We start from the raw sequence: 7,565 nt of genomic DNA, 5'->3' as shown, positions 1-7,565 counted from the left end.
GAGTAGAAACATCCAGAGCCACCGTGCACAGGCGTGTGCAGGAAATGGGCTACAGGTGCCGCATTCCCCAGACCTGGGCTACAGAGAAGCAGCACTGGACTGTTGCTCAGTGGTCCAAAGTACTTTTTTCAGATGAAAGCAAATTCTGCATGTCATTCGGAAATCAAGGTGCCAGAGTCTGGAGGAAGACTGGGGAGAAGGAAATGCCAAAATGCCAGAAGTCCAGTGTCAAGTACCCACAGTCAGTGATGGTCTGGGGTGCCGTGTCAGCTGCTGGTGTTGGTCCACTGTGTTTTATCAAGGGCAGGGTCAAAGCAGCTAGCTATCAGGAGATTTTGGAGAACTTCATGCTTCCATCTGCTGAAAAGCTTTATGGAGATGAAGATTAGATTTTTCAGCACGACCTGGCACCTGCTCACAGTGCCAAAACCACTGGTAAATGGTTTACTGACCATGGTATCACTGTGCTCAATTGGCCTGCCAACTCTCCTGACCTGAACCCCATAGAGAATCTGTGGGATATTGTGAAGAGAACGTTGAGAGACTCAAGACCCAACACTCTGGATGAGCTAAAGGCCGCTATCGAAGCATCCTGGGCCTCCATAAGACCTCAGCAGTGCCACAGGCTGAATGCCTCCATGCCACGCCGCATTGAAGCAGTCATTTCTGCAAAAGGATTCCCGACCAAGTATTGAGTGCATAACTGTACATGATTATTTGAAGGTTGACGTTTTTTGTATTAAAAACACTTTTCTTTTATTGGTCGGATGAAATATGCTAATTTTGTGAGATAGGAATTTTGGGTTTTCATGAGCTGTATGCCAAAATCATCCGTATTAAGACAATAAAAGACCTGAAATATGTCAGTTAGTGTGCAATGAATCTAAAATATATGAATGTTAAATTTTCATCATTACATTATGGAAAATAATGAACTTTATCACAATATGCTAATTTTTTGAGAAGGACCTGTATGTTTAGATGAATGGCCATGTCTTGGTATGTTTGCAGTTTTGCCATACTCTTTCCCTAATTAGAAGATGAACTGAGCAGAGCTCTGTGAGATGTTCAAGAATCAGGATAACCTTGGTTTAAACTTTTCCAAAACTTTATCTTTTGGCCTGTCTTGTGTGTCTCTTGATCTTCATAAGGCTGTTTGTTCACTGATGAACAAGCAGCCTAAGATAAAATTGTTCACTGATGTTATCTTGCAAATCTCTGAGGTCCTCACAGAACTGCTGGATTTATGGTGAGATGACCAATCCCGACAATATATTTTATTTAGGGGCATTTGTGTCAAGGGGCTGGCTTTATAGGTACCCTATGGTTTTTAGATTTTTATTTCTAAAAGGCTTTGGAAAATCATGTCCCATTTTCCTTCCTCTATGCACTACTTTGAGATGGTCTGTCTCATTAAATCCTAGTGAAATAACATTGAAGTTTGTTGTTTTAACGTGACAGGAAAAGGTTCAAAGGGATATCAATACTTTACAAGGCACTTTTAAGTATGAGTTCCATTCTTTCACCCATTTTGGATAAAGTGTGTCAATCTTTATAGGTATAAACTCCTGAATAATCCTCATCACTGGAATATTTTGTTCTGGATAAAGGGAGGCGGAGGCTTGGGACTGATTGCAGAGCAATTGTTGAGTGAATAAGTCACACAGTCAGCCGTGCAAATCTGAAGCCAAGTGCCTTGGGGTACAAAATCCACTTTGGCTGAAGTGAAACGCTCCATACACGTTAATGTGAATCTAAATAATATGCACACACTTTTAAGTGGGTCACAAATGTGTGCAGCAACACAATGAAAGCAATAACATGTAGGCCTAAATATTCATAATGAGCTGAATATTGGGAACTTGTTTTAATTTTTCTTTGCGCTGAAGGTTTCTGAGCCACAAGAAAAAAAACTGCCGATGCCTCAGTGAATTTGTTGTTTGCAGCTTGTTTAATTTGTTTGAAGTTCTAACAAAATCAGGGGCCCCTTTGTTCCCGCTCTGCTGAGAGAGGGAGAAAAAGAGAGCATCAATGATGGTAGAGCACCCTTGACTCGTGGTTTTTGAGGAGGCAGCGGTCACGCTTTACCCTGTTAATTCACAGTATATTGTGCTGGAGAGGGGTTGCTAAGCAGCCGCAGGGGACTGAGTGGGATTTAAACAGTGGGGATTTAGAGCTACGGCAAGCTCTCTGATCTCTTTTCTCCAGTGATATGATGTTTTGCTTCTTACATTGTCTCTGTGGTACTGTAATGTTTTGAGTATTTAGTGATCGTAATTTTACAGCAGACAGCATGCAGAGTGTACCTCCATTAGATCTGTGGCTTGTTTAAAATGCAGCACAGCTGTGACAGATGCTGATTTCCTGTCCTAGATTTGCTTCTAAATGATTCTCTTCCCAGATCTCCTATAAATCCTGCGACTTGCTCATCTCACTCATCATCCCGTTAGAAACATCCTTCTGTAATTGCTTATTTCCTGCCTATTGCAAAGCATCCCAGGTTAGTTTCTCTATTTTGAAAGGGGTTGAGTTTCTTGCATGAATAATGTAACACAATTTGGCTTCCAACTTAGCGTGAAGTAAGAAATCTCTATGTGCTGGAACATTAAAATGGCAGCTTAGGTTTTGCAAGCCTTTTCATTACTTCTTTTTTGGTGCGGCTCTGAAGAAACATTTAAAATCTGATCCTATTTCATTTTTACAATGTCAAAAATCAGCATTTTTTTTTCTGATAAAAAGTAAATTGCAACATCTGTGCTCTAAGCAGTACTCCATTCAGATATGAAGTCAGGTGAGTGAATGTCTCATGAAAACTAGAACCACCACCTCGAAAGCAACAAAAACTCCAAACAGGATCCTCTCTGCAGAGATATTCTTCCTGTTCACACGCAGCATCCCTTGTCCTTTTACCTCCTCTCCCACTCACTTTTTCTTCCACTCATATTTTCACACGAAAGAGGCCGAGGTGTTAACTGGCACGTTTAGAGAAACACAGTAAATTACGGTGTTTTCAGATAGACTCCAGTTTCTGATGGCAGACAAAGATTAAACTCCTTAAAGTAAACAATTAAATAAACCCCTCTGAAAAATATACATTATGTTATATTAATCATAAAAGTACTTATATTGCGACTTCAATTATAGGTGATGTTTTAAGCCCCTAGAGGGCAGTGTGGTCAGTATGACTCCATCTGAAAATGAAAAGACGTTGTTCTTTGCTGCATTAAATGAAGGTGATTAAGTCTGTATTATTGACAAAGTTAAAATGAAAGGAAATGTCTACTTTCAAAATATCTTTTTACATTTTGTTAAATTACAACTAATACGTTGTTTTTGAATGTGATTTTATGTTATTTGCTAAAGCAACCCAATAATTGCGAACAATTGTGAACCAGAGAGAAAATTATAGATGGTGTAAAAATACAAATCTTAAAGTGTACATTTACATTCCCCCTTTACTCTAATGCCCCAAAACTAAATCCAATGTAACCAATTGCCTTCAGAAGACACCTGATGAATAAATAGAGTCTATCTGTTTGTAATACAATCACAGTATAAATACAGCCGTTTTGAGAAGGCTTCAGAGGTTAGTTAGGGGGTATTAATGAACATCATGAAGACTAAGGAACACACCGGCCAGGACTGGTATAAAGTTATGGAGAGTCTTAAGACAGGATTTGGTTTTAAAACAACATTACATGCTTTGAATAATTTCCTTGAGCACTAAATCAATACAGGGTCCTGTTGGCAGTTTGTTACAAGCCATATAGTGGCACAGCAAACAAGTCTGTCCTGGTCAGAATTTGGAACCTTTTGGGTTATGTAATGGAAAACCTACACTGTGCGTCACCCACAACAACCACACAAGCACATCACTCCATGGCAAAACATGGTGGTGGCAGCCTCATGCTGTGAATCTGTTTTTTTCCATCAACACAGACAGGGGTACCAGTCAAAGTTGATTTGGAAGATGAATCTAAAAACATGTTATTCCTTGTAAAAACATTATAGAGGCCCAAAAGACTTGAGACTGGGGGCAAACGTTAAACTTCCAGCCAGAGCTGCACTGGTTTAGATCAAGGCATAATCGTGTATCAGAATGGTCCAGGCAAAGTATGGAGTCTGGACCTAATTCCAAATAGCAACCTGTGACAAGGGCTTAAGCTATTTTGCAAAGAAGAATGGGCAAAAGCTGGTAGACATACCCCAACACACTTGCAGGTGTAATTCCAGTAATGAAGGTTGACAGCTATGCATAACTCTGTGTTGTTATGTGATATACAATCCAATATGTTGAAGTTTACAGTTGCAGCATGATAAAATGTGAAAAAGGTTCCGGGTTGTGGATACATTTATAAGCTGTTACTTGTGCATCAAATTTTGGCTGCTACCAAACAATAAATAGTTAATTTAATGTTTTGAGTCAAAATTGTATTGCTCTTCTTTTATTATTTTGTTTTGTTCTGTCTTCTCAATTGCATTTGTTTTGCAATGCTGTATTCACCTAGTGGTATGCCATTAGTTACTTTGTTGCTTTTTCTGTTCTGTTTCTGTCTATTATAGCTGTGTTTGGTATTTTGTTTTTATTATCATCTCTAATCTTCATTTCTCGTTCTGAACCTCAACGTTGACCCTGGGTTGATCTTGCGCAGTTCCACTGAGCGGCCAGCAGGTGGCAGAGCTGCTCCCTGAAAGCTGGTCAGAGCTGCCTTGCCTTGATCTCCATTTTGTATGTTTTTCCTAGAGGTTAGCGCCTACTTTTCCAGCGGCTAGCAGCGCAGCTTAGGCAGTGTGACATTTTTGCATGACTACTCACTGCAAAATCAGAACTGGGAAACTGAAAAGCAGACAGAGCACACCTAGAATAACGTGTGCTGCTGTTTGGTGTAGTCATGTAGCGACGACACGACGAGTGAGGAGTAACAGAATCAGTCGTTGTGAACTGCCACTTTCAACCAAAACAATGTGGACTGATGACCTGTGGACTCTTATTAGCAGCCTGTCATATCAAGGGTAAATATGATAGTTTTTATTATATTTGTTGCATACGATTTAATACACTAACATCACCCAATAATAGTTAGAAAATGCACTTATAATGTCTATGATAGCCTTTAGCCCTTCGAAATGTAGCCACTTTAACTCTTAACCACTGCAGCCTAGCATGCTAGCAGTTCGTAAAATGCTAACAGTAGCAGATCTCTGATTTCGGTGACATTTGATGGTCTTCGCGTGAAATTGGCGGCTGAATCCTTGTTATTTAAGGTTGTTATAACTAGTATGTAATGCGTGGAGATCGGTGCCCCAGCGCTAGTGAGTATTTTCAAACTAACGTCAACTAGCTTAAGCTAACTGTCAAACGCCATGGGTTGCTGTACACCCAACCATACTGTCATGCTGTTGCAAGGACCACTCAAGATGCATAGGGTGATGAGGGTCCAAAAGGATCCAGAGGCCCCGGGCCTTGCAGCAGTATTTGTTGTGATTAACAGTTGCTGCTGGAAAGTTGTTTGGAGGAAATCAGAGATGAGGGCTGGCGCCGAGCCAACGTTTAAATATGTTAGATTTTGTCAGGGTGAAAAGAAGGTCTCACATGAATGAAACCGAGGCAAATTGCATCTAAGAGGTGAAACAAATAAGGAAACTAAAATAGGTTAAAAGATACAGACTACCAAGTAGTATTACTACACAGTAATGTACAATGTTTACTACGAGGCCAGGAAATGCAAATCAACTAACGCCATGTTAATACAGTATAACCGCAATGGAGCAGAGGATCTTAAATATTCTAGCCTATTACCTATGAAATAATTAAGAGTGGTTTATGACCCTGAATATGGCTCTACAAAGTGTAGTCTTTTTGACTACAATGTAATATGCTCTAATTATTTAGTCCTGGATAATAATGACTGATTATCTCTTGATTGCATTTGATTGGTGATCAGCAGGTCAATTACTGAACCTTATTGTTGTTGTTTTTTTTATTAATTAATTGCATCAAAACTAACAACGTCCATCAGTTTAGGTCTAGCAACACATCAACCAGTAGCATATAGTTGGATGTAAACATTTTTTTTTTCAGTTTTAGGAAAAAGCTTGATTACTTCGATACCCCCACTCAATGCTCCATGACCCACAATGGGGTCCCAACTTCTGCAACAGATAAAATGTACAAGATCTCATTGGAAGTGCATTACTCAAAGGTTACGCCCACAGAGGGGTTAAAAAGATCCCTGCAAACTGCTTGAGTGGTTTGAAAACACAGCAAATTTACTTTGTGGGAGACTTTGTTCTGCAGTGTATCCACAAAGGCTATTAAATGCCATTAGACTTTGGTTCCTGAAATTTTCCTGAATCTATCTGATAACAGGACAGATTTTATTGTTAATAGTCCGCCTGGTAGGTATAAACACCATGGTTTCGTGGGATCATGTCAGTGATGCTAACATTTACAACAAAAATGTTTAATCATGATTTATTTGCCTTTATTTAAAACAAAAAGAAAAATAATTAGTCTTGCTGCTGCTAAAATAATGATTTTTACAGTCACGATAATGTGACCTATGGCGTTTATTTTTATGTGACTTTGACTTTAATATACAGACTTAAATCTGAATATACAATAAATATCCATTACATGTATTAACAGTATATTAGTAATAACACAATTCTGACTAATAGTATACATTTTCAGGTAAATATGCTTATTGTCCAGACTATTGGTCGCTTTTGCTGTTCTGCACAAGGTCTTAAGTCGGGCTGTCTGCTCCGGTACCCAGCCTGCAGTCGGCTGCCTAAATGACGTGTCAATTTTAGCTTCTCAACAGTAAAACGGCGTCACCTTAATATGAGCGACGGGTGTTGCTCCTTCAGTTTCCACACCATGGCTGTCTGTGTTTTAGCAGTAAGAAATATTTCCAGATAATGTTTACCCTGGCATCTCTATGAAATGATCTTAAACCAAAAAAAAAAAAAAAACAGACAGATTTGCCTGGTTTAAAGCGTTAACCTTTAAAAACCTGCATACATCTTGATATCTGTGACCTACTGCCTTTTATTGGTAATGTTTGAAAAAACGTCATCATTTAAAGATGAAAGGAATAATGTAGCCTCTAAATATGTATGTCGACCTGTCAAGAATCGGTGCCCTTGTAGACTGCATAGTAGATTATATAATTCAGTCTGATTGATGTACAAACCTTCTGCAAAGAGCGTAATCTGTCTGCAGGAACTTGTTTGTTTACTCTTGGCACGTCCACACATGTTCTTCTTACCCTTAAATTAGCCGACAGATCTTACTTTTGAGTCCAACAAGGCATCTGGGCCTTTAAAAACATTCTGGCTTTACCTTTGATTTTTTTGTCCACCCAGTTAGAAAACAGAAGGGGCTTCCAGATTAAGTTCAGAATACGTGATTTCTGGACAGATGTTATTGTTTATAGTCTGCCATTGTTCATTAGGATCCCTGTGAGATCAGCAGCATTAATTATCCAGATATTGTTTTCTTAATTGATTAGTAAAATGATCCATGTTGAATGTTTTGTCACTGTTTGTGTTTCTGTGTG

General features: G+C 39.1%; 1 protein-coding gene across 1 annotated transcript in view; it reads left to right on the top strand.

Annotated features, from left to right (window-relative positions):
* Positions 1 to 4,735: 4,735 nt before the first annotated feature.
* Positions 4,736 to 7,565, top strand: part of nr3c1 (nuclear receptor subfamily 3, group C, member 1 (glucocorticoid receptor)) — a 32,362-nt gene continuing 29,532 nt past the window's right edge. Inside the window, exon 1 of the mRNA XM_047353708.1 lies at positions 4,736 to 5,013. The gene's annotated coding sequence lies outside the window, so the exon portion shown is untranslated. The remainder of the gene's footprint in view (positions 5,014 to 7,565) is intronic.

The sequence above is a fragment of the Girardinichthys multiradiatus genome, chromosome 23 (assembly GCF_021462225.1).
Source record: "Girardinichthys multiradiatus isolate DD_20200921_A chromosome 23, DD_fGirMul_XY1, whole genome shotgun sequence".
In the NCBI taxonomy this organism is placed as follows: domain Eukaryota; kingdom Metazoa; phylum Chordata; class Actinopteri; order Cyprinodontiformes; family Goodeidae; genus Girardinichthys; species Girardinichthys multiradiatus.
This window is presented reverse-complemented; position numbering and strand designations above follow the sequence as displayed.